Source organism: Odocoileus virginianus, chromosome 12 (assembly GCF_023699985.2).
Source record: "Odocoileus virginianus isolate 20LAN1187 ecotype Illinois chromosome 12, Ovbor_1.2, whole genome shotgun sequence".
In the NCBI taxonomy this organism is placed as follows: Eukaryota; Metazoa; Chordata; class Mammalia; order Artiodactyla; family Cervidae; genus Odocoileus; species Odocoileus virginianus.
In genome coordinates, this window is record NC_069685.1 from 47,050,792 (window position 1) to 47,078,772 (window position 27,981).

At 44.7% G+C, this 27,981-nt stretch overlaps 1 protein-coding gene and 1 non-coding gene across 9 annotated transcripts in view; both read right to left on the reverse strand.

Annotated features, from left to right (window-relative positions):
* Positions 1–27,981, reverse strand: part of LOC110131117 (transmembrane protein 132B) — a 378,266-nt gene that overhangs the window by 176,746 nt on the left and 173,539 nt on the right. The gene's annotated exons all lie outside the window — the stretch shown is intronic.
* Positions 20,125–20,197, reverse strand: TRNAG-UCC (transfer RNA glycine (anticodon UCC)). Its single transcript has one exon. It is a non-coding gene; the product is annotated as a tRNA-Gly (tRNA).

Here is a 27,981-nt window from a genome sequence, read left to right on the forward strand (position 1 = left end):
TTTATTTCATTTCTCAAAGAAGAAGAAAAATCCCAATCAGGTTTCGTTTTTCTCATGACTTTCTATATGATTTTATGTTCTCATTTTCAGTGGATTAGTTTCCATTGGCCAGATAGTCTCAAATTAAAGAAAAACGTTCCATAACTCACTTGTAGTTTAAAATGTCAATGCTCTGAAAAGTGCATATTTTACGTATGTGAAATATACTAACATTCTCTGTTGGCAGGGAACTGGCTTCCTCATAGCTCCTAAAACAGCACATGACTTCCTGCCTTTAAACCTTTGCTCATGTTGTTCCCCTCACCTGAAAAGATCTCCCTTGACACCCACAGGACTCACTCCCTCATCTCCTTCAGGTTCCGGAAATATCTCTTTGAGACTTTCCCAAACCACCCAATCTAAAATAAAGCCCTATCTAGTACCCACAAACTTTGATTCTGATGTTTATTCTCTGTCTCTCCTGCTGGATGGAAGCATCAGGAGACTGGGTAGAATTTTTTTTTTAATATTGTGTTTCCTGCTTTATCCATTGTTCTGTGAGCCATGCCAGGGAAACTGGAGGTGCTTAGTAACTGTTGGTAGAATGTAAGGTCTCTATCTAACCACCTATCTCTGAATGCTCCATAAATATCATAACTTCAGGGCTGAAAATGCCCAGTAAGAGGCAAAAACTATCAAAAGCAAGGGACAGAGTTTAGGCATGAGAACTCCATGGACCAGAGGTTCTTAGACTTCCAGGCCATCAGAATCACCTAGTTACAGCTATCTGGACCCCACCTCCAAAGACTGTGACTCACTAGGTGTGGAGCGGAACCCAGCAGTGCTACATTTTTAAACAGGCTGCCATTCCGATGCAGGTGGTTCCCAGAACAATCCTTGGATAACAGTGCTTGGGACACATTTCAGACAATCACATTCTGTCAAGGAGAGTAACGCCAAGGAACATCTGGTGTTCAACTCGCTTTCTGAGATAAGCCCAGCCCTGGGCACTGGAGTACTTTCAGGATGAGCTTCGGCAAAACTGTAAAGATACTTTTAATTTGGATTCTCCCAGCAAACCACTTTCTCTGTGATAAATTAACCACAGAGAGAGGCATGAATCTCCCACTAGGCACCTGAAAACTGGCAAAGGCAGGCTCTGCTGAGAGCTCGTTGTAGACCATGATTTAAACTTGGGAGAGATTACAGGACGGGGGAAAGAGTCAATGCAAGGAGCCTGCCATGCTCATGACTACAGAGCAGGTGGGGCTCCCTCCTGTCCAGGTGGCTGACACTCATGGGGAAAGGATTCTAAGGATTAGATACTTTTGGTCTCAGTCCTAAAGAGAGCAGGAGCCAACTTGAAGGACAAACAAACAACCCGTGCTGGAAACCCTTCAGAACAGAGTCCTAGAAGGCATGGATTTCAGGTCTGAGAACAGGCCCACGCAAAGTGGGGTTTTAATTCCAGTGAGAACTTCTCCAAAGCAACACATGCTGATTCCTGAGGAGCTATCTCCTGTCTCTTATCTCACTATGTAACCTTTCACCTAAGAAAGCTAAGTTCATAAAACTATACATATAGCTTTTGACAAATCGGAAATTTGACGAATTGCTCCCTTCTTTTACACTTCCTATGGCATTAAGATAAGTATATCCAAAACTCTGCCTTGGCCCCCAGGCACCCAAAACCAGCAAAAAATGACTGCCTCCAGCCTAGGGCATGTCTTACTTAGCCACTTACTTATTTACTTCTGGTCCACACCAGGCGCAGCAGACAGTGGAGTGGTCCACTGTGAACCGGGACTCCAGGTGATCACTGCTTTTAGAATCCTTTCCCCCTTGAGTGTGGGGAGGGCCTGTGCTTCCTACCAATCAGAATAGTACGATGGAAGTGATGAAATGTCATTCCATGGTTCCACAACATTTTATAGGACTCCATCTTGCTAGCAGACTCGCTCTACAGACTCTCTCCCACGTGTCTTCGAAGGAGTAAGCAGCCATGTTGGGAGACCCACGTGGCAAGGAGCTTGGGTAGTCTCTAGCAACTGAGGACCAACAGTCAGTAAACATCCAGGGCCCGAAGTCCTACAACAGCAAGGAAATCTGCCAACACACCAGTGAGTATGGAAGAAGATTCTTCCCCAGTCGAACCTCAGATGAGAATGCTCGTGTTTAAATCTGGGATCCCCAACCCCCAGGCCACAGGCCAGTATCAGGCCATTAGGCAGTTTTGTTCTGTGGGAGCCTAGGATTAATTAGGAACTGGGCCACACAGCAGGAGGTGAGGGGCAGACAGCTAGCAATCCAGGGAAACTCATCTGTATTTACAGCCACTTCCCACTGCTCTCATTACCACCTGAGCTCCGCCTCCTGTCAGATCAGCAGTGGCATTAGATCTGGTTGTTGTTTAGTCACTCAGCTGTGTCCAACTCTTTTGCGACCTCATGGACTGTAGCCAACCAGTGTTCTTTGTCCGCAGGATTTCTCAGGCAAGAATCCTGGAGTGGGTAGCCATTTCCTCCTCCAGGGAATCTTCCAGACCCAGGGATCAAAGCCGCATCTCTTGCATTGCAGGCAGATTCTTTACTGTCATAGGAGTGTTTGAATCATCCTGAAACCATCCTCCCCACCACATTGGTCTGTGGAAAAACTGTCTTTCACGAAACTGGTCCCTGGTGCCAGAAAGGTAGGAGACCGCTGACTCAGAGGAGTATGGCCAGGGATGCCACATGCCCTGCTGTGAACAGAATAGTCCTGACCCACTCCGGATGCCAATAGTTCTCCCATTAAAAACCCTGTAGGCACCTGATATTCAGCATCCTAGAGATAATATCCCCACTACCACCTACACACATGCCTGGGATTATCTTTCCCTGGCAAACTGGACCCCAGGCTGAGCTCCAGACACTCCCTCACTAATCTACCCTTGGTCCCATGTGAAGCACCCGCTAATTTTTCAGCATTAGAAGGGGAAGCAGCACCCCTATAAACTCTGGATGTGCTGTGTCACAGCCACGAAGCCAGTACCCACCACAATTTCAAGTCCTTTATTGTCCCACTATGAGGAATAGAGTCTGTTCATCCACTTCACTTCTTTGTAAAGCCCCCAGTGTTGCCTCCCACCATGAAAACCAGTCCCCCTTCAGGTCACATTTAAACATCTGACAAGATGAAACACAGAAGGCTTTATCCTCAGATCCCCAACCATTGTCTCAGATCATCATGTCCCACAGAGTGAAGTTAAAGACAGTGTGTGCCTCTCTGAAGCAGAACTGTTCAAGACACAATACAGAAACACACACACATGTGCACACACACACACCGTGAGCAGCAAGTGGCAGGAGGCAAGGAGGTTGTTATTTTCCCAGAGCTCAACAAATGGCTTCTCATGATCCAATTAGTAAAGTAATATTGTTTTATAAGGACCTAGGATTAGTCAATATACAGCAATTAGGAACCAGAAATGCTTTTGAAATGAAGGAATTGGGAAAGCAGGTAAGTTGGACTCGGGGCTTTGGAATTCAAATGTGGCCAGGAAGTATTTTATTTAATCTACAATCTACACACTGTTTATATATTACATGTCAGGCATTAACCACCTACTATGTGCAGGAGAAATACACAGTTCTACAAAACAGACAGATGGAATATGAAGTTAAGACTACTTTCTGACTTAAAATTTGGACTCTAAGAAAGAAAAAAGGACACTTAAGAAAACACACACATCTTAAAAATATGGGGGTAAAATGGACTCCAGCTCTGTGACCTTGGGAAAGTCATTTAACCTCTTTGTGCCTCAGTTTCCTCATCTGTAAAATGAGGCTATTAATACTACTACTACCTTGCAGGGTCATTGAAAGGATTAAATGAAGACAGTGTATACAGAATTCTTAGAACAGAGTTTGGCATACAAGGACTATGCAGACTTCACCGTGCTGGTGGTAGTGACAAGAATGCTCAGATGCTGACCCTTTCATAAGCCAACTCAGCTCTAAATGCTGACATTTCCAAGAATCATCCCCTTGGTGGTAAAATGCTTCAGAAACAGTCTGAGAAATGTAGAAAAACTGTTGTGAGAATTGTCCAACAAGCTCCCAATCCTGGTCATCTGATCCACAGGGGACCAGAAGGTGTACAAGGAGAATCTACCCAGCATTCACCGCCTCTCCTGGTGCAGTGCACCTACCTGGACTTCCCTTGGGATCCACTTAAGCTCAGTCCAGGTGCTTCAAGGGTTGGTATGCTGTAGCCAATCAAAGCGTTGTGTCCTCCTGGACAGTGATTGGTCCAAGGTGGAAGCATGTGACTCAACCAAAAAAATCAGGATGTCCCATCCCCCTGACCATAATTGATTGGCCCACAAATGGACATGTCAACCATAAATTTTCAGGGAGAGTTGAGTCCAGCTCTCTTTTTGCTAAGCAATAAGTGTTCCAAGAGCCCACCACCTGCCTGAGAATAAAACCAACAGGGGAAAACAAAGGCAATAGGTGGAAAGAGATGGCTTCCTGGTTACACTAAGCATCTGGATCCAGTCAGACCTGAGACTGTCTTTCAGTTACATGAGTCAGTAAATTCCCTTCAAGCCACTTTGACTTGGATTTCTTCTTTTAATATTTGCATTTGCAGGTGCACTGACAAAAACAGCCAGGACCTGACATTTCTACCACTCAGAGGACCAAATAAAATCCTCCCAAAGTTCACAGATGATACACAAAGTTACCACCGCAGATGGCAGAAGGATGTTCAATATTTCAACCATCATTGTAAGCACAGAAAGCAAATATTAAACAAAGGGAACCTACAGAAACAATCAGAGATCCTCTCCCTTTGTGATATCCATCACTTCAGAATAAATATTAATAAACAAACTTAAGGTATAAAATTCAATTCATAACTCAAAAATAACCTGACCTTTTATGGAATTAAACCCACTTTCTGTCAAGCCTGCTATTTTTTTAGAATGTCTGATGATAAAAATCTTCAAATGCCTAGTAAAGAATCATTTCATTGTAATAATTTAAAGCATTTTGTGAGCCACTATGAATTTTTTGTCTCCAACCTGGACACAATCAAGGGATCAACCTAGCACACTGGATATTTCATCTCCATGAAGACTTGTAATTAATTTTCGGTAACTTGGTATTTACAGCTCCTGAGAAATAAATACACATACACATATATACATACACATCTATTTCCCAACTTCATCTACCATCTAGAGTATAATGATCCACAAAGTAATTGTTTACAAACAGAACTTTCCAAGTTCCAAGTGATCACCTGAAATCACCTCTTAGAAGTCTCAAAGGAAATCAAACTCAGTGCATCCAAAACTGAACTCATGATCAACTCAGCCAAAAATAAAAATAAAAGCTGCCTCATTCCTCTTGCCCCCTTTGAGAGAAGACCAGGGTGGCTTAAACAACAGAAATTTATTTCTCACAGTTTTGGAGTCTAGGAAGTCCAAGGTCGAGGTGCTGGCAGATTCAGCTCCTGAGAGCTCTTCCTGGTCTGGAGATGGCAGCACTCTTCCTGGCTGGCAGATGGCTGCCTTCTGGCTGTGTCCTCTCACGGGAGGGAACAGAGGGGTGAAGAAAGCTCTCGTGTCTCTTCTTGTACGGGCACTAATCTCATCTGCGAGCTCCACTCCAACCTCGTGAACTAAGTGCCTCCCAAAGATCCCATCTCCAAATACCATCACACATGGGAATGTGTGGGAATATGGGAATCCCACACATCCGTGCAGAGTGGGGAGGCAGGGGGACGTGAAAATTCAGCTCATAGCAACCAGCATACGTCAAATTGCTCAAGCCAGAAGCCCAGGGATCAACCTTGACACCCTTCTTTCTATAACGGGCTCTCATGTCCGGTCCATTAGCAAGTCCCCTGCCATCGTCCTCACCATGGTAAGCACTCTACAACCACTGCTAGAAGTCACAGAGCAAGCAGGATGATCTCTCCAAATCCCAAGCCATCAAAATGCCAAGCCTAAAACTCTTCACTGGCTACCAACATTATTATAAAAAGTCCAAAACCCCACAAGACCCTGAATATCTCAACCATGATTGAGAGATCATCAAATTGCCCAAAGGAGGCAGTGGATAGGCTATTAGCTTTGTGGCTAAAAGCACAGACCCTAGAACCAGACTGTCTGGATTCAAATCCTGGCTCTTCCTTTTTTCTACTCTGTGAACACCTAACCTGACTGAGACTCAGTTTTTTCATCTGCAAAATAGGAGCATAGTAACCATCTTATACATGTCATGGGAGGATTAAATTTTAAGCAATTAGCAGGTGCAATTTTCTCTTTTTAGGATTCTGGCTCTGCCCTCAGAAGACACAGATTTTCCCCACATATGGCTATACTCACTGGTCTCTGTTTCTCCCACAGACCGTTTTGCTAGCCTTCTCTTCTTGTCCAGTACTGATAGAGGCTGATGGCTGTGCACAGCATCTCTAGAGGCCCTGTTGTCCTCCCTCTGGCTTCTGGCTGGGTTCAACCAATAGAAGGCACAGCAGATTGGATGATGAGAGGAGAGAAGTTGGGGTATTAGTACCCTGGCTTCTTCCCACTGGTTGATGGTGGCTGAGTTTTCCGCCCTGTGAGCCTGGCTCCTCTGGTCCCGCCCTGTCCCCCAGCCTCCACTCTCACCAGGTTCTTGCGATTCCTTTCCTGTTCTTGGGCCAGTTACTGCCTTGGCCCTATCCCCACTTAGTCAAAGCCCCCATGAAATTCTCTTTGGGTTACCAGCTGCTTCTCATCTGAACCCCAAATGCTTCAGGCCTTTGCAAAACTCTTCCTGATGATTGAATTTTTTCCTCACACCATCCCCCACCTCCAACAATCCAGTTCATTCCTTTCCATCCTTCAGTTCTCAACTGACACCTCCTCTGGGAAGCCTTCACAGGTACACAGGACAGGATTCCTTTTTTCTTTTATTGTGCCTTGACTTTTCCCTTCCTAGCACTTATCACAGCTAATACTAAATAATTATCTGTAAGTTTCTATATACATCATGGTCTTCAGACTCAGACTCACCCCAGCAGAGACCACATCAGGCTTATTTTGATCACACCCCCCACTTCCTAAGCTGCTTCGCATGCATGTCAGGTACTCAGTGCTGCACTTGTCGAATTCACCAATCACACAGTGAAGTGCAGCCAGTCCCTGCAATTGGAGTGACGGGCTTCATCCAACCCAGGAAGAAACAAGGCAGTGATGTCCAGGCCAAGCCACTTTTGCTTCTAAACCTAAGGCAGGCGCGCCCGAAAGAGACCTGTGCCTGCCACCTCTCTGATGCTAAGTGAAAGTGTTACTCGTGTCCAACACTTTGCAACCCCATGGACTGTAGCCCACCAGGCTCCTCTGTCCATGGGATTCTCCAGGCAAGCATAATGGAGTGGGTTGCCATTCCCTTCTCCAGGGGATCTTCTCAACCCAAGAACTGAACCGAGGTCTCCTGCGTTGTAAGCAGAGTCTCTACTGTCTGAGCCACCAAGGAAGCCAAGATGCTCAGACGGCTACTGATTATGAAACCTCTCTAGTCAAACTTCATGCTGGCGCCTCTGGAGCAACTTTGGCCACCGAGGCTGGCTGAGGGGCAGGGAAGCTGGCATGGATTCCAAGGCCTCGAGACCAGGGGTGACCCCACTCTCGCCCGTCACTTACAGTAGCAGCTGAGACAGCGCCTCATTTTCGGTTACCCTCCCCGAACGCCTGCTGAGGGCTTTCACGCGTTATCTCATTTGTTCCTCATGAAAATCTGCGAAACTGCTACAGAGAACAAGTCACACGCCCACAATCACACAAGTGGGCAGACACAGAACTAAGGCCACACCCCTGTGGTCACGGGTCCCAGCCCACACAGCTCCTCCTGCAAGGAGGCCAGCCAGACTCGCCCCTGCTGGCTCTGCATCTTCAGGGCTGTTTGTCAGGTGAAGTGGTCCAAATCTCCCCCAGGGTCCCTTTAATCCAGATGGAAACTGACGGGAAAAGCAGTGCCACAGAGGAGTTGAGAGCATACCTCCAGACTCCAGTGCCCGGGTTCAAAGTCAAGTGTTGACACTTTCTATCTATGTAACTTAACACTAATTATTTTAGCCTCTTCAGACCCGTTTCCTGTCTGTAAAATGGGGATAAAGTGTCCACTTGGAAGGCAGCCTTGAATATGAAATGCATGAATGTATTTACACCCACAGTACAATGCCTATAAGTACCTGGCTTATAGCAAACAAGTATGAATCACTCATTCTGTGTGCCTTCTAACCATTAACAGTTTAACTGTCCCCATGAGATAACCATTAGCCTCAGGGTAAGGTGGAAATCTTATTCCACTTCATTCCAATCCCCACCAGTCCGTGGATGGAAGGGAAGACCCATAATGGGTATGAAATCAGTCCATGAAGTCACTATTTTCTTTACTTTCTAAAACTCAAATTAACTTTGATTCTCTGTGTAGCCAGGCTGATTTAAAATATAAAACTGAAGGACCTCCCTGGTGGTCCAGTGGCTAAGATTCCACTTTTCCAATGCAAGGTGCTCAGGTCTGATCCCTGGTCAGGGAACTAGACTCCACCACGTGCTGCAACTAAGACCTAGTGCATCCAAATCTATGAAAAATTAATTAATTAAAAAATAACTGAAAGTAGTCTTGCCTGCGATTTTCTCCTTCCCTCCAGGGATGGAGGAGGAGTGGGATTCTGTATATGGACAAAGATGGGAGGGAACAGAGGGCTATGAGAACCTCTGTCCTTCGCCTGCTGTCCCTGAGATATCCATCACGGCAGCTCCCATCGCTCCTTGGGTCAGAGGTGGGAGTTGGGATAGAGGAGTGGCTCAGCTACTTCTCTGCCAGCCTTGGAGCTAGGAATCTTCCAGAAGGCTGCCCCTGTCCCAACTACTCTGACCCATGGTTGTAAACACAACTGCCCTCAGGGACCAGACAGGTTTGAAGGTGAGTAGCTGGGCAGGTAGATACTACAGTGAACAAGTGACTAACTCACTTGCCCCAACCTAAGGGGATACCGGTGAGGAACCTCTGTCTCCAACTCTGCAAAGGAGACCTCCAGTAACAAGACCTTCCATCTGTGTAATTTTGCCCAGTATGTAACAACTTGGTGTCCACTGAAATGCAATGGATCTGCAGCCCCGAGGCTGCTTTGTGGGAAGCATTCCCAGAGGAGTTTTTGCTTTCTCTCCACCCCAGGACAATGTTTCTGCATTTACTCAGTTCGGGAACACAGTCTCCCAAGGCCAAGACCACACTGACAAGGCGTCAGACACATACACCCACACATACACACACAAACACATGCACTATATTTTGCAGTCAAGTCCCTGTTTTAATCCTGCTGTGACAAAAAGTGATCCATTAGTTCAGATCCTATAGACGCAAAGGAAGCAGGGTAACACATCAGTTACCTACAGCAGTAACTATGTGAGCATCAAAGACCAGGGGGACAAAACTCCAGGTGACACTGTTCTGCTTGGCGTCCTGCCAGGGCCAATTCTGTCCTCTGCACACAGACCAGAGACACATCTGTTCTTTAGTGAATGAACAATCGGAGAACCCAGCTGGGTCCCTGTCTTCTAGGCTCCTATATTTCTAGCTGTGTTTGTAAAAGGAGCTACGTTACAGAGACTTGGAAAGTGAGAAGCAACCATATTTCTTAATCTTCCTTTCAAAAATGAAACTTTCTGTGCCAGGGACCACGAATGTACCCTGAAGGGGAAAAGCAAGTACCGTAAAGAGACCAGATTTCTTTCTGGGGTATTCAAACTCATGGATAACACAGCCGAGGATGTTCAGAACTGTCTTAGGCAAAGTCTCCTCTATCTCACAGGCTCCTTAACTCTGTCATCTCTTCAGAAATATCCTTCAGAGATGGATTATAAATATTACATATCCATGATGTAGAGAAAAGGGGACCCTCCTACACTGTTGGTGGGAATGTAAAATGGCACGGCCACTATGGAGAACAGTATGGACGTTCCTTAAAAAACTAAAAATAGAACCACCATATAATCCAGCAATACCACTCCTGGGCATATATCCAGAGAGCACTCTAATTCAAAAAGATAATATGCACCCCAATGTTCATAGCAGCACTATTTACAATAGCCAGATTTTACATGGAAGCAACCTAAGTGTCCATCAACAGATGAAGAGATAAAGAAGATGTGGTACACCTATACAATGGAGTATTACTCAGCCATAAAGAAAAATGAAATTTTGCCATTTGCAGCAATATGGATAGACCTAGAGATTATCATACTAAGGGAAGGAAGTCAGCCATTTGCAGCAATATGGATAGACCTAGAGATTATCATACTAAGTGAAGGAAGTCAGAGAAACACAAATGTCATATGATATCACTTATATGTGGAATCTAAAACATGATACAGATGAACTTATTTACAAAACAGAAATAAATTAATAGACATTGAAAACAAACTTATAGTTACCAAAAAGGAAAGGGAAGGGGGATAAATTAGGAATTTGGGATTAAAAGATACATACTACTGTATAAAAAATAGATAACCAACAAGGGCTTACTATATAACACAAAGAATGGTACTCAATATTTTGTAATAATCTGCAATGGAAAGGAATCTGAAAAATAATATAATATGTGTATATATATATTGCATATATATGAATTGCTTTGCTGTACACCTGAAATTAACACATTATAAATCAACTATAATTTTAAAAAAAATACTACACATCCAGAGGCATACAACAGAAGAAGTCCCAGGTCACAGCTGGAGATTTATCTCAAACTTGGATAACAGTTCTCCATGTGATACTAGCTAAATCATGACACTGCTTGGTATGACACCAAAACTGCATTTCCAAGGTACATTCATCTGGGGAATTGTTCTCATCTCTGCAAAAGCAAAAACTCAATCAGATAGCACTAGACCTAGGAAAACTCTCCCCTTTGGTGCTCCTCTTAAAGCCAAGATTATCCCCAACTTGGAGCCTGGCACTCACTGCCTGTGCCCTCTCAACTCTCCCAGCGCTCTTTCTTTATGCCTGTCTCACTCAATTCAGCCTCTTCACTTACTGATGTACCTTGCCGAGTGCCCACAGGCATTTCAAACAGCAACAAACAGGTCAGTAAGTAGAGAACAAAAGGCAACAAAGCATTAAGAACAAACAGGCAGAAGCAAGCAGAATCTACTAATTTGCTCTTGTGATGGGCATTTTTTCATTAGCCGGCAGTGTTACAAAATCACTTTTAATACACTACTCCCTGATTCAGAAGATATCAAGAGCTCCAGTGCTGAGCCATGTCCAGACCATTCTTGGCCAGACATTCTTTCTCCTCACCAGCCAGCTGACCTTCCCTCCCTTCCCCCATGGGTCCATCTGGACTTGGCTCCATTCAAAATCCTCAAGTACTCCAGTACTTGGCTTGGCTCAGAAAATAGGAGCACCATAAACACCAGAACACCAAGAATTTACCTGGGCCACCCCTATGAGGATACAGCTTCACAAGTCAGAGAACTACATCCCCCGTTACTATAGAGTCAGTGCAATATCAGTACCGGGCAAATGGAAAGCACTCAAATATCTGTTGAATTAATAAATGAATGAGGGACTTCCCTTGTTGTCCACTGGCTAAGACACCGAGCTCCCAATGCAGGGGTCCTGGGTTTGACCACTGGTCAGGGAACTAAATCCTGCATGCTGCAAATAAGACCCAGAGCAACCAAATAAATAAATAAAATTTTAAAAATAATGAATGAATGAATTTCACACAAGAGAAATAATATGTGACAGTGATCTGCCTCCCATGGGTAACATGAAAAATATACTATTAAGACCTTGGCATTCATACATATATATGTATGGCTGAGTCCCTTTGCTGTCCACCTGAAACATCACAGCATTGTTAATCAGCTATATTCCAATTTAAAACAAAAAGTTTTTTAAAAAGACGTTAGGATTCGTTGGAACCTTGTTTAAATAAATTGCTCATAAAAGTAAGGTAAAATATAAATAAATAAATTGCTCATATTTCCTTTAGTTGCCAAACCTACTCTAAAGTACAGGAAAGTCACAACAATAGAAGCATTTTTCCCTGGGAAACTATAGCCTGAGAGTTACATCAGGTCTTGTTGAACACAAATTTTAACAGCATTTGCTCTCATGTGCCCTAGAACATTCTGTCCCATTACTAAAAAGGCTCCTTCTGGACAGAAAGTGCAAGGGGCATTGACCACCACCATCTTAAGGATCCACCGCGCAGCCTCCAGCTGCCAAGCCCCTTGGCAGAATGGGAAACAAGGGGCTCGGGGCGGGCGGGAGAGCGTGGCCTCTCTTGAGAGTCCAGAGAAGGAAAGCAAAGAGCTGGGGACCAGGTCCCCTCCACCCTTGGACTTTCAGCTCTCAAGAGGCCACAGACAGTTTTATTTTTTTTAAGTGACAAAGGGGAGGGCTTAATTGGTGGCTTCAAGCTCAATTTCTTTTTTTTTTTTTAATTTTATTTATTTACTATTTTATTCTGGTTGTGCTGAGTCTTTACTGCTGCGGGGGCTTTTATCTAACTACAGCGAGCGGGGGCTACAGTCTAGCTGCTGTGAGCAGACTTCTCATTGTGGTGGCTTCTCTCTTTAAGGAGCACAGGCTCTGGGGCGTGGCCTTGCAGGAGTTGCAACTCCTGGGCTCCAGGGCACAGGCTCAGTAGTTGTGGCTCACAGGCTCAGTTGCTCGGCAGCATGAGGGATCTTCCGGGATCAGGGATCGAACCTGTATCTCCTGCACTGGCAGGCAGATTCTTCACCACTGAGCCACGAGGGATGCCCACACACAGTTTTTTGTCCCATCAAATGTTGTCAGGAAAGAACAGAGATAAAGACCAAGCTTTCATGTCACCAAATTTTATTACAGAATTCTTACACCTCATACAGCTTTAATGGCTGAAATTCAGTATTAAAAAATAATGTTTATTTTTAACAGTGCTTTTAGGATGTGGGGCAAACACCTCTACATGAGAGAGCACATAAGAATATTTTAGGTGATACGACAAGGACTTGATACTAAGTTGAAAGAAAGGAGTTTCTAATCTTTATCAACCATTTTGATTAAATTGGTGGAAAGTTCCAGTTGAGTGTTTTAATGTCTTTAACCTCTTCTGACACTTGCAAATCTTCCCCTTTAAACAAAGAAAACTAATGACCCCCCAAATCGAGGCATTTTAGAGCCTGCCACCTTCTAGCTTGAATGTTACAACACTGGCTTTCATGCATAATTACTATTACAGCTGCCTTCTTTTTATAGCAAAAGATACTGGTTTTTCCATTATAGAAGAGATATAAAGCTCCTGTTTTAGGTCAATTTAATAAAAACATGAGCTGATTTAAAGAACTGAACATCAGTACTGCTGTCATGCAGGGCTTCACAGGTGGCAGGCACAGTGGTAAAGAATTCACCTGCCAAAGGGGGTAATGTGAGAGACTTGGGTTAGATCCCTGGGTAGAGAAGATCCCCTGGAGTAGGAAATGGCAACCCACTGCAGTATTCTTGCCTGAAAAACCCCATGGACAGAGGAGCCTGGCAGGCTACAGTCCACGGGGTTGCAAAGAATCGGACACAACTGGGCAACTGAGCATCACACACACACACACACACACACAGTGAAAGAAACAATGACATCAGATGGGGAAAAGACAATGCAACTGCCCAGTCTCTTTGGTCAGGATTCCTGAGGTGATGGGTTTATGTGATAAACCCATTCCTGCCATAGCTACATGTCTAGTTTAATGTGAACTAGAAAAATAGAATAAAGCCGGAAACTCACGAGATTGATCTTCTGCCTTAAGGGAGCAAAATAATATTTTCTTTAGAGATAAATTTATTTCCTCCCCCCAATAGGTATTAATTGAAATGACAATAGTTAAGGGAAAAAGAGTTCGGGGTGGTGGGTAAGTATGGGAAAACTGAATCCTGGGAAACACCAGTTCCAGGGATGACACGGACCAGCTCTCACAGGCAGCCTCACACCCTGCATGGTCACGCTGCAGCTGTACCCAGGCGTCTCCGAGCTGCAGATCAAAGAGCCATTTTCCACCACAAGAGGCGGTCCCCCTGTCTGGCTCAATTCCGCTGAGATGAGAGCAGAGGAATCTGAGAATTTCACTTCAGGGTGGGTTTGCTCAACAGCTCAGATGAAAGAAGGAAATATATCTGGAGGAGGAATCAAGCTGCTCAGAAGGAACTGAGTTTATCTTCAGTTGTCAAAGCACTCCACTGGGGAACACACAGACTCCTGCCTTCACCTGTCTATGTCTCCTCCTGTCTCTACCACTAGCGAACAGCTGAGAATGGGAAGCCACAAACAGAAAGGATTTTCAAGCAAAGATAAGGCAAAGAAAACAGATTTTTCAAGAGCAAAACACCCACAGCTTCCACAAATTTAGACTGAGCTAGAAAAATCTGAAACACATTTCAAAAACAATATTATCAAATTGGGCTTAATGGAATTTCTGGGCATCTGATTACAGCCATCTTAACCACCCATGTAGGGGAACAACATCTAAGCCACTCTAACGGCTTCATGATTAAGAAACTGAGGGTCAGAGAAGTGAAGTGATCTGAGTAAGGACCTAAAGAGCCAGGACCAGAACTCAGATGCCCAACTGCTGGCTGTCTTTTCTCTCTGCCATTCAGTGTCATGGGTCATTAAGAAGGCAGCAAGAATGCACCTTCTTCATCCTCTTTCACCAAATGTCTTGCTAAGAATTACTATCCAATATCCTGGGACAATCTCTTGGAACGAAAAAGATAAAACCTACTTGAGATCACTTGGTTTTATCTTTTTCATTCCGAGAGATGATCCCAAGATATTGAATGATAATTTTTAACAGGACATTTGGTGTAAGAGGATGAAGAAGGTGCATTCTTGCCATCTTCTTATTAATAATAAACTATGACAATGGATGGCTGAGAGAAAAGACACCCAGTAGTTGGACATCTGAGTTCTGTTCCTGGCTCTTAGGTCCTTACTCAGATCACTTCACTTTTCTGACTCTCAGTTTCTTAATCATAAAGTCATTAAAACAACTGAGATGTACCCCAACTAGAGGCTTCCCTGGTGGTGCAGTTGTAAAAGAACCCACCTGCCAATGCAGGAAATGCAAGAGACTCAGGTTCGATTCCTGGGTCAGGATGATTGATCCCTTTGAGTAGGAAATGGCAACCCACTCCAGTATTCTTGCCTGAAAAATCCCATGGACAGAGGACTACAGTCCATGGGGTTGCAAAGAGTCAGACACAACTAAGCAACTGAGAACACAGGGATGATATTAACTAGAAAAATAAAGATACTTAACTGCACTGAAAAACTACATTTGCTTTTGAAGAACAGATTAAACCTATCCTACCTTTGTCTCTGTTTTAAGAATCTAAAGATACTGGGGGTACAATGAAAATTATTTATGTGTGCTATAAAACACTAACCTAAAAAGTCAAATACTCAAGGAAAGAAGCAAGTAGAGTTCTTGGTTTGCATGCAACAGAAACCCCATCTGGCCAGCTTATGAGAAAGAGATTTATAGGAGCAAGACTGGGCATCTCATAGAACAAAGGAGAAGGCTGGAGGTCCAAATCCAGAAATGGGCCCAGATCCAGGGCAGAGAGCTGGCAGGGCTACTACAGAGACCATTTGACCAGAATTACCAGACCCCACCCCAAGCATCCACTTCTGCTGGCACCAAACATCCAACAGGTACCTGTGATCCGTAGTAACTGAGCTTCCCACGGGCATCCAGAGAGAATCTCCCTCCACAGGAGATACACACACACCATCTGGGGACCAGCCAGCAGGAGGAACCCACCACTGTGCCCAACCCAATGCCTGTGTGAACTATGCATGAGAACACTCACACATGCATACGCACACACACACATGTACATGCACACATATACATGTATGCACATGCAAACAGAGCAGACACGTGTGAAGCATCCCTCCTCAACCCTGCCCCTCAGCCCACCCAATTTCAGCACAGCCGTGGTGGACAGCTCCATGTACCCCTGCCAGTGAACAAGCTTCACCAGCTTGTTCTTGATGTTTTCTCCCAGTTACCTACCCTGGGGAATATTCAACCAGCTGGGATGGAAGTCAGAAGATAAATGCTCCAGCCACCCCATCTTCCAGGGGGACAATGCTGAGGCAACTTCTGCACAGTTCCAAGGATGGATGAAGTCCCCAGGGGCCCCTCAGGGCATCTTTATCACCCCTTCCTCCTTCACTGCTCCAGTGTCCCCGCGTCACATTTCCAGGGTCTGCCATCACCTCCCAGAAGTGACCCACCTGGGCTCTAATTCCTTGTCTCAGGATCTGCTCAGGACCTACATGCTCACTCACACACTATGCAGTGTTCTTCACGGAAGGCGGGTAGGCCTTGGACTTGCAGTAGGTTGTAAGTTGTTGAATTATAAACCCCTATTGCCCTATCAGATCCACCTATGACTGCCCTGAGCTGGGACAGAGCTGAGGCTGACTTTGGTTTGGGACACACCCTGTGCTTAGCAGCCAGGCTGACACATAAAATCAGTGCCTCCCTTTCTCTCTCTGTATCTCTCTCTTTTTTAACAGTTTTTATGTGGGCCATTTTTTTAAAAGTCTTTATTGAATTTGCTACAATATTATTTCTGTTTTATGTTTTGGTTTTTTTGGCTGCAAGGCATGAGGGATCTTAGCTCCTGACCAGGGATCAAACCCACACTTCCTGTATTGAAAGACAAAGTCTTAACCACTGGACTGCCAGGGAAGTCCCTCTCTCCATATCTCTTGAGCCAATAATAATCTTGTCAGGAGACCACAGCATTTAGAACAGAGGAAATGCAGGTGGGAGGGAGGATGGACACAGACATCTGGACACGAGCCACATCGTATCACATGAGGCCCTGCAGGTCCGCCTGCTTATTCTCAGTGCAGTGCAAAGCCATCAGAGCAGGAGGTGCAGATGACTGGCACGTGTTGGAGGCAACTCTGGTTGCTATGGGGAAAAGAGATGTGTGGGGCAAGAGAGGAGACTGGGAGGCCGGTTAGGACAGGATAGTGCAATACTCTCCACGTCAGAGGGGATGGTGGTATGCATGGGGGTGGTGGAATTTGAGATGAAAAGAAGTGGACAATTTCAGACTATAGTTTGGAAATAGAACCAATGGAAGGGTGAACTACGGTAACTCTTTAGCCTCTAGAATCAGGACCTTAGCTATAAATGACTTTCTATGTAATAGTTCTTTTGTAGGAAGGAGAAGTGTTTCTTTAATGCCACACAAGCAAGAATAGGAGACTAAACAAGTGAAACAAAGACTTACATACATACGACACACACGTACATAAAAGCAGAGGGAGTTTAATTCAGGGAAGGTGTGACTCCCTTACATGTATCTGAGAACTTCAATCAAGATTAGCACAGGTTTGGGACTGGCATGTACAAACTGCTCCATACACACTGGTGGTGGTGGTGGTCAAGTCGCTAAGTTGTGTCTGACTCTCACAGCCCCATGGACTATACGCCTCCAGCTCCTCTGTCCATGGGATTTCCCAGGCAAGAATGCTGGAGTGGGTTCCCATTCACTTCTCCAGAGGATCTGCTTGACCCAGAGATCAAATCCATGTCTCCTGCATTCCAGGTGGATTCTTTTACCAATGAGCTACCAGGGAAGCCCATATACACACTGCTGCTGCTGCTGCTAAGTCGCTTCAGTCGTGTCCGACTCTGTGTGACCCCATAGACGGCAGCCCACCTACTATAAATAAAATAGATAACTAGTAAGAACCTACTGTGTAGCACAGAGAACTCCACTGAGTACTCCGCGAATGGCCTAAAAGTAAAAAGAGTGGATATATGTATATGTGTAACTGATTCACTCTGCTGCACACCTTACATTAACATGACATGGTAAATCAACTATACTCCAATAAAAACTTTTTTTAAATAAATAAAATAGATAACCAACAAGGATCTACTGTCTAGAACAGGAAACTCTACTCAATTCTCTGTAATAACCTAAATGGGTAAAAGAATTTGAAAAAAATACACTTTACTGCATACTTGAAACTGACACAACATTGTTAATCAGAACCTCCTGATGAAAGTGAAAGAGGAGAGTGAAAAAGTTGGCTTAAAACTCAACATTCAAAAAACTAAGATCATGGCATCCGGTCCCATCACTTCACGGCAAATAGATGGGGAGATAATAGAAACAGTGAGAGATTATTTCCTTGGGCTCCAAAATCACTGCAGATGGTGAGTGCAGCCATGAAATTAAAAGACACTAGCTCCTTGGAAGAAAAGCTATGACCAACTTAGACAGCACATTAAAAAGCAGAGACATTACTTTGCTCACAAAAGTCCATCTAGTCAAAAGCTATGGTTTTTCCAGTAGTCATGTATGGATGTGAGAGTTGGACTATAAAGAAAGCTGGGCACGAAAGAATTGATGCTTTTAAACTGTGGTGTTGGAGAAGACTCTTGAGAGTGCCTTGGACTGCAAGGGGATCAAACCAGTCCAGCTTAAAGGGAATCAGTCCTGAATATTCATTGTAAGGACTGATGCTAAAGCTGAAGCTCCAATACTCAGTCTACCTAATGTGAAGAACTGACTCATTGGAAAAGACCCTGATGCTGGTAAAGATTGAAGGCAGAAGAAGGGGACAGCAGAGGATGAGACAGTTAGATGGTATCACCAACTCAATGGGCATGAGTTTGAGCAAGCTCCAAGAGTTGGTGATGTATGGGGAAGCCTGGCAATGCTACAGTCCATGGGGTCGCAAAGAATTGGACACGACTAAGAAACTTAACTGAATGATACTCCAATATAAAATGAAAAATATTAGAAAAAGATTAGTGCAATAGGAAGCTGCTAGTCCCCTAGGCTAGAAGGACGGAAGGAAGAAGTCATGGCCCCAGAGCCAAGAGAAGTCACTTGAAGATGATAAAATCACAGAGGGCTCGTCAATCAGAAGTGCAGCTGCTGCCAAAGACCCATAGCTGCCCAGGGCAGAGAGGACGGCGGTGGAATACCCCAGCTACTCCTTCCCCTCGGCCCTCCAGTCTTCAGCCAGCCCCCCCCCCAACTGGCTGCAGGCAGCTGAAGGGAAGCTGGGACCCGCAGGGTCAGCCCTCTGTGATACAGGCAGAGAAAAGGAAGATCCAAGACTGGATCTGAGGGCAAGAGCCAGGCTGGGGGATTAACCCACTGATCCCTTTGGTGCCTGGAAAGACAGGCTGAGTTCCCCACCCACTGTTGTGAGTGGAAGGCTGGCTCCCCAAAGATGCATACCCACAGAAGTTTTGCACGTGACCTTATCTGGATAAAGTAATTTGGTGAGGATCTCGAGACGACATCATCCTGGATGAAGTCAGGCCCTAAACCCAAAGACACGTGTTCTCATCAGAGACACAAAAGGAGAAGACCCAGACAGTCTGCAGAAGGGAAGACCACGTGAAGACAGAGGCAGAGACTGAACCTGTGTAGCCACGAGCTAAGGAGCGCCTAGCATCGCCTGCTACCACCAAAAGCTGGCAGAGGCCTGAAACAGACTCTCCCCTGGCTATCCGGAAGGAACCACCCCGCACACACCTTGACTTCAGCCTTCCGGCCCTGAGAACTGAGACAGAAGACATTCCTGCTACTAGTTTAAGCCACCAAGTTTGCAGTGATTTGGCTGTGGCTGCCCTAGGCAACAAACACACCTATCCACCTATCTTCAGCTTCATTTTTTTCTGTTTCCTGGCAAGTGCTTCTTTACAAGTGGAAGATAAATCCTCAATCAGGAAAAAAAAAAAAAATTAAGGAACAAAACAGGCACGCAGAACTTCTGTCTTTTATATGATATTGTGACCTGGAAAACCCTCGTCACTCAAAACCCCAAATTACACATGTTTCTCTCAGTATGGCTTCACCTAGGGAGTGTGTTTGCTTCATTCACAATGGAAAGTCATCTGTTGAGCTTTTCCTTCACATGGTGACCAATTCATCCCCCCTTTCATAATGGACTCTGCTCACTCACAAAGCCATGTGCCATCTCCTCCTCTTTTCTTTAAATTTATTTGGCTACACCAGGTCTCAGTTGTGGCACACAGGATCTTTAGTTGCAGCATTTGGGATCTAGTTCTCCAACCAGGGATTGAACCTGAGTCCCCTGCATTGGAAACACAGAGTCTTAACCACTGGACCACCAGAGAAGTTCCTACCACCTCTCTCCTAACTAACTGGCTAAGGCACTGTAACAGTTTCCAGTTGCTGCTGTAATAAACTGCCATAAAGTTAGTGGCTTGAAACAACACAAATCCCATCATGTTGGAATTCAAAAACCCCAAATGAGCTAAGATCAAGGGTTGCATTTCTTCTAAACAAGGATTTGAACCGGTCTTCCTTGCTTATTAGTCCACACTTCTCCACGATACCACATGGCTTCCTGAAATGAGTGAAAGCTGAAAGAAGGGAGCTACCCTTATGTTCTGATGTTGTTCAGTCCCTAAGTTGTGTCCAACTCTCTGTGACCCCATGGACTGCAGCATGCCAGGCTCCTCTGTCATCCACTAGCTCCCAGAGTTTGCTCAAATTCATGTCCATTGAGTCGGCGATACTATATAACTATCTCATCCTCTGTTGCCCCCTTCTCTTCCTGCCTTCAGTCTTTCCTAGCACCATGGTCTTTTCCAGTGAATCAGCTCTTCACATCAGGTGGCCAGAGTGTTGGAGCTTCAGCTTTAGTATAGTCCTTCCAATGAATATTCATGATTTCCTTTAGGATGGACTGATCTGATCTCCTTGCAGTCCATCCACCTTTCATATCCTGCTTAATCACAGTATAAATCTCATCAGTCTCCTGATCACAACAGCAACGTCGCTCCCAACTGGGCTACCCACCACTCCGTACTCAGTGTTGTCATCTGTACTGGATCAAGAATACCATTCCCCCTCTTCTCCTCATAACTCTCATTTACCCAAACTGTAACAGCCAAGATTAAGTGACACCTCCTTTTCCAGAATCACTCACTACCTACATTTCAAAACATCCCTGAAACACCCATCACATCCAGCTTTGTCAGTTTGTATGTGTGCATTTCATCCCCCAAAGAATTTTGAGATCTTTGTGGGTGAGCACCCCATCGAGGATCTCTTGGTAACTTCTAAAACACCAGCTTAGAAGGTGCTTAATGAATGGTTGTTAGTCAGAACCCAAAGCGAGGAGCTAGGACTGCAGGCATGAGCAGAAGAGATGCTCATTAGAGAAAAGTATCCCTTCTACATCTCTAAGGGGTCTATCCAAGTCAGTGAGGATCCTTTAAGCACATTCATGATGTCCCCTGAGATCTACTAGGGCCTACATAAGTGGAAAAAAAAATTATAACAAGGAAAAAATAATCATTAGAGCTATGTGTCAGACCCTGTTTCAAGCTATTTTTGTATATTAATTTATTCCTCACAGTAGTCTTGTGAAGTAGGTGTTATCCTCAATTTATAGAAGGGGAAACTAAGGCATGGATACACCTGAGGAGTGACCTTACTCCTTGCTCGGTTCTCAAGGCCTTCTTAGGTATGATCTCCCTACCCAAACTCTATGTCACCTCTGCTTCCTCCCAAACTCAAATCTACCTCCTAAATTCTCTTGCCCTATGACCTGGGCTTCCTCTGGGGCTCTCCCTTTGTTTCAGTTGCCTCCTGGTCTCCAGGGTAAGCCCCCTCCTGAGTCAGCCCACCTCTGAGAACTCTCTTTATTTTGTACCCTCAGGGGTGCGCCCATCAGTCTGAAGTAGGCATGCCCTCTAGAAGGACAACCATCACATCCCACCTACACACCTGCACAGGTGCTTCCCAGCTGAGCCACAGACAGCAGATCAGATTTTGTGGGCAGCAGCACTTTGACCACCTGTAGGAATTCTCACACAGAGGGTCTGGATGCGGCCCAGGGATCAGATTTTAGCAGCCTCCTCCAAGGCATTCTGTTGCCAGTGGTCCCCAGAGCACACTGGGAGAAATTTCAAGAGACAGATTTCCTGATGACTTAAAAAGCTGGTCACTCAGTCTTATTCTCCCCTCTCCCAGCAGAAAGGCACTTTACATAAATTCTGCTTTCAGATGATTTTGACACCTACATTTTAAGCATAGGTGTGACTACAGGCATCAGTTCAGCTCCCTGGGGCCTGTGCCAAGTGATCCTAATTTCTCTGTGTGGACCGCTCAGCTTCCCTGCTCTGTGGTGGACATCCCAGATCAGTCTCAGCCCTCAGAAGGGGCAAGGGATAGATTCACCCTCTTAGAACACCTCCCTCAACCTGGGCAATTCGCCCCTGTAGGTGACTCCCTCCAGACTCATCACACGGCCTATAAGAAGTGGTATCATCCTGCCGTTTTAGAAGGGAGACAGCTGGGATAGGAAGAGTGTAAATAGCCCATGTTCCCGTCAGCTGGCCACTGCTGAAGAGTTGCCAAGTGAGGGGAGTGTAAATGTCCACCTCAGAGCCAACTTCTGAAGCCAGGGGCGTCTGAAATGGGAAAGGCATTACAAAGGCTTGGCTGAAACCCCCCAAGAAGCCCCAGAGGAGATCTCCTCCCACGTGTTTCCCTATTCAAACTGAACCCTGGCAGGAAACATATAGAACCCAAGAGACAAATTTATTGGTTAAACTCAGTTACATCCCAGTTACTCCCAAAAAAACAAGTTATCAACCAACTTCTCCAGTCTGCAGGCATCCCCACAGTATGCCACACTCTCTTGCTAAAGTACCATCTGTGTTAATTCTTACTTAACATTTTCTTTTAAAACTTCTCACTGCCTTTATACAAATTTATCTGGGAAAGAAGCAATGTATCAGCACTTAAATGGAAAAAAACAGTATCACTTTCCATAAAGAGAAGAAATCTCTAAAATAAATACAATAAAAACAACATTATTGAATTCTAGCCAGCCACTGCTGCTTACTGAAGGCTCCCAACCTGGGCTGTGAGCTCGCACTGTTCAAAACAAAATCAAAGTCAGCCACAAAGGAGATGAGCAAGTGGTCAGAGATGCAAGGGACTCTGGGGCATCAAACAGAGACTCTCTCCTTGACTGAATCACGATAGAAACATGATGCAGAAGGAATCCACTCTCACCGGGTCAACTCAACATTGTGCTCAGTCACTCAGTCATGTCTGATTCTTTGCGACCCTACGGACTATAGCCCATCAGGCTCCCCTCCATAGGACTTTCCAGGCAAGAATACTGGAATGGGTTGCCATTTCCTCCTCCAGGGGATCTTCCAGATCAAGGAATAGAACCCACGTCTCGCGCATATCCTGCATTGGCCGGTAGATTCTTTACCACTGAGTCACCACGAGAGCCCAAACTTAATGCCACCAAGCACCTATGTTTGGTACTTGAAAATCTACACTCATCTCAGGGGGTAGCCTGAAATAATTTTTCCCCTGCATTTGCGGTTCCCAAAGTATAAGATGCAGACTGATTTTAGGTGTATCCAAGAGGAGTTTAAAGGGAAAAGTCATTCCAAAACCTGGTCACTTTGGAGAAAGTGAAACAACAAAATTAAGAACTCAGGGGACCATGGAAGGCGAGTGAATTCATGTGTGAGTCTAACCAGAGATTCTAACCACTTTCTCCGAACTCCAATGTTACTATAGGAACAAGAGGCACTGGCCAGTCAGACTCTGAAACCAGGTGTGACAGAACGTGATGTATGCACCTTAAAGGCAGCCACTGCCTGCTCACCCACCCCAGGTCACTGATTATGTAACAGAGCTGACATCCACATTCCTGAGTACCAATTTAATTGCTTTATGTCAGTTGAGTTTCTTTCAGGATAAAAGCAAAGAGGTGTTCCTTTCTTCCTTGACTAGCTATAATTAACTCCAAAAATACTCGTCCTCTAGCAGTGAAATGGTCTCTTTATAGTCACCTGGGGAGTCATAAAAAGAAGGATTGGCACTGGATTCTGAGATTGAATAATAAGGCAAGGCAAGGTACTCCTCCTGTGAAAACCCCATCTCCTAGTCTTTGAGTGACTGTTGCATATTTAAATAAACCCGTCCATAGTGATCATAGATTAGATTCAGAGTCTGAGACTGAGTTTCTTAGAGAAAGCAACAATGAGCTGGATTATTCATACGCGCATACCCACACAGAGGTGGCCTTTTTTGTGTATCTTAGCTCAAATATTACAGCACATTGTGTGCTATCCAGTTGCAGTCCAATTTCTGACACAATTTCCATAATAGCAAAATTTACATACAGATGGCAAATAAATAAAACCTTTCTGCCGCCTGGTCTGCCGTTCTTATGGTCAGCAAATCCTATTAGGGATTTTATTAACCTGCTCAGTGATGGAAATGTTATATCTGATCTTATGGAGTTCAGCTGTGCAATCCAGTCCTGCTACAAAATGAAATTTAACTCTCGACATGCAACACAAAACCACCAAAACGGAAGGATTTTTTTTTTCTGTAGGCAGTTGGAAATAGCCACTCTTTCTCATTTCTCACTTGAGCCACAAATGGTCTCTTTTTTGCTCTCCATTTTCTTGAACAGCACATAATTGCAATTAGCCAATGAGCCCAGAGGGAGACAAATGGACCAACACACACAACTGCCAAGCAGGAGTAAAGACACCCTGACATGCCAGAAAGAGAGCAGCATGGGGAAAAGGGGGTTCTGGAATGGAAGAGGCATTAGAAAGGCTTGGCTGAAACCCCGGAGAAACCCCAAAGGAGGTCTCCGTCCACGTGTTTCCCTATTTCAAGTTGAGCCCTGGCAGGAAACATCTAGGACTCAAGGGACTAATTTACTGGTTATAACCAGCCACCTTCTACATCGACATGAGGAAAGAAATGTGTTTGTGAGTGAGCTGAGAGCTTCACCTCTCTGCAAATTCTCATGAGAATCCTGTAGAATCCTGAAGAATTTCCTGTGTCCCAGGAGAATTTAGATGGAAACATCATCTCTGATCTAAGAAAGATGAGGCTCCAGGGAGAGGACATTGGGGAATAAGAAGGTCTCGCTAAGACCTTTTCTTTTGCCCTAACAATGTTCTTCACACCCACGGTTCACAGCAAGATCCTGGGGGATCAAGCAGTGGCCTCAATAAATCAATCCAACCGGAAGATAGAAATTTGTGGTCTTGAAGATCTCAAAATGATCATGAAACAGAATGGAAAACACAAATGTCATGAGGGAGAGAACGAGAATCAGAGACTGTGAGAAACTTCTGAATCTCCAGCTAATTGTATTAAAAGTTATTTGTTTTCCATTGTAGAGCACTAGGGGCTTCCCAGGTGGTGCAGTGGTAAAGAATCTGCCTGCCGAAGCAGGAGATGCAAGAGACGAGGGTTTGATACCTCGGTCGGTCGGGAAGATCCCCAGAGTAGAAAATGGCAACCCTCTCCAGTATTCTTGCCTGGAAAATTCCATGGACAGAGGAGCCTGGCAGGCTATAGTCCATGGGGTCGCAAAGAGTCAGACACGAATGAGCAAATGAGAACACAGATGGTAGCGCACTGAACCGTTTTCGAGGGGCACCGTAATCAAGTATCAGACTAGGGGGCTTAAGCAACAGAGATTTATTTTTCAGAGTTCCGGGAAATCTAGATATTTCAAAGTCTGAGATCTAGATGCCACCTGGGATGATTTATTCAGAGACCTCTCCTCTTGTCAGTGGCCAGCTTCTCTGTGTCCTCACATGGCTTCTTCCTGTATGTATATCTGGTGTCCTCACCTCCTCCTCTCATAAAGACACCAGTCTTATCAGATTAGGGTCTGTGCTAATGACCTCACCTCACCTCTTGGAAGACTCTATCTCTAAATACAATCAGATGGGGGTAGTGGTTAAGACTTCAGCATGAATTTGGTGGGGACACAATCAGGTCTGTAACAGGTATCCACCCTCATAAGCTAACTGCTGTATCTGGGATGTTAAAGTGTGTTTGTTCCCCATTTACTGAGGCCCAGCTACAAGCCAGGCACATGTCCTACAAGAAGCCAACATGCCAGTGTGGGAGAAACAGACAAGAAATGAGTGCACAATTAAGTTTGGCTTATTTCATGGCATGATAAGCACGAGGAAGAAAAGAAGCTGGAGAAAAGGAGCATGGTTGGGACTTCCCAAATGGTCCAGTGATTAAGAATCTGGGATTCCACTGCAGGGGCATGGATTCCAACCCTGCTCGGGGAACTAAGATGCCGAGGTGAGACCAAAAAATAAACACATTTTTAAAAGGGATATTCGAGATAAGAAGGTGGGGAGGGGCCAGCCCTGTTCACCATGGGGAAACATTCCAGGCATAGAGAACAAAGAAAATGCCCTGGGACTTCCCTAGTGGTCCAGTGGTTAAGATTTCATGCTCCCAATGCAGGGGGCTGGGGTTCAATCCCTGCTTAGGGAACGAAGATCGCACATGTCACTGCTAGAATAAATAAATAAAAAGAGATATTAAAAGATTTAAATGGTTAACTTTATTTTTAAAAATTCTCTGAACTGGAAGTAGACATGGTGGTTTCTGGGAACCAAGAGAAGGTATGAGCAGTTGAAACGTGGTGGGAGATGAGCAGACAGAAGAGGACCAGGTCTTTATCAACACTCCGTCCACTCTCCTCATAGTCTTTCCTGCTTCCTCAGGTCACAATCAAGATCGTTGCAAATCTGTAACAGGACAGGTACCATTTTACTTTTCACCTGCCATTTAACCCAATCAGGATTTCACGTACTGCGTATAAAGTATCTACAACTGTGATCCTCACCGATGCAAAAAGGGCATCTTTATTTCTATTTTTTCCTTCTGAAATAACATCGCTGAACATTGATCCTGACATCCCAACCCCAAGGGCAGGCAGAAAGCTCCTTTGGCTAAACCCACCAGGGTAAGCATCCTGGGAAGGATGTTTGATTTCCCATTTATAGGGAAACTGCCCATGGATTTATGAAGTAGCAGGTGCAACTGCATTGTCGTCAGTGAAGAAAAATCATTACTTGGGACCCTGGAGGTAAGTGGCAAGTTTTCTTATTCTGAATTTCAAATTTAATTCAACTCAAGGGAGATTTCATGAGCTTTAACAGGCTGCCGGTCCTTGCCAGAAACAGACTGCCAAATCAGCAGTCCCCGACCACAGAAGTGCATAAGCATAGACACTGACACAAATTCAGTTAATTGCGATGTTCTGGGATCAAGGCTCGATCAGAAGTGTGAATAAAATACTCCAAGAAGTTGCAGGAGTGGCTGGTGAACTTCCTGCAAAAAGTTTTGTGGATTTAGATCACTCAGGTAGGAAGAAATGCAATTAAACATCCATTTAACCTTAAAATTGTGGATTACAGGTCATACCATTACATAATTCATTATCTTTCTCCATCCTGGCTTTATGAAATGTATCTAAATGACAGCGAATGGTAGTCAGTCTTACCATAACAGAAGTAGAGACTATCTTTTAACTTTTTTACTGAAGCAACAGAGAAATGAACAGTACACTACACTTTTATTGGGAATCTGATGAAGCTGGCACCAAACAATACTCCACCAAACAGCATGAAAGGATCATAGAGTGCAGTTTGCATCTCTCTTTAGTACCTCCTGTTTGAATCTCTCTATAATTATTTACTGTCCAAGTCATTGGCAGGCAACTACAAAACAATGAAAGAGCAAACTGAACCAGCTTCACATTAACAAATCACATGGATCAGACAAACTGTGCACACAAATACTTATTTTTAAAATAAAATTCTCAGCCACCCTAAAATGAGTGGTAGGAGACTTCCTTGGTGGTCCAGTGGCTGAGACTCTGCGCTCCCAGTGTGGGGTGGAATGGGAGGAGCTAGGGCCCCAAGTTTGATCCCTGCTCAGGGAAGTAGATCCCACATGCCACAACTAAAGATCCTGCATGATACAACTAAGACCCAGCACAGCCAAATAAATAAATAAATAAATAAATATTTTTAGAAAAAAAAAATTCAAATAAATGAGTGGTAAAGGTAAGAAG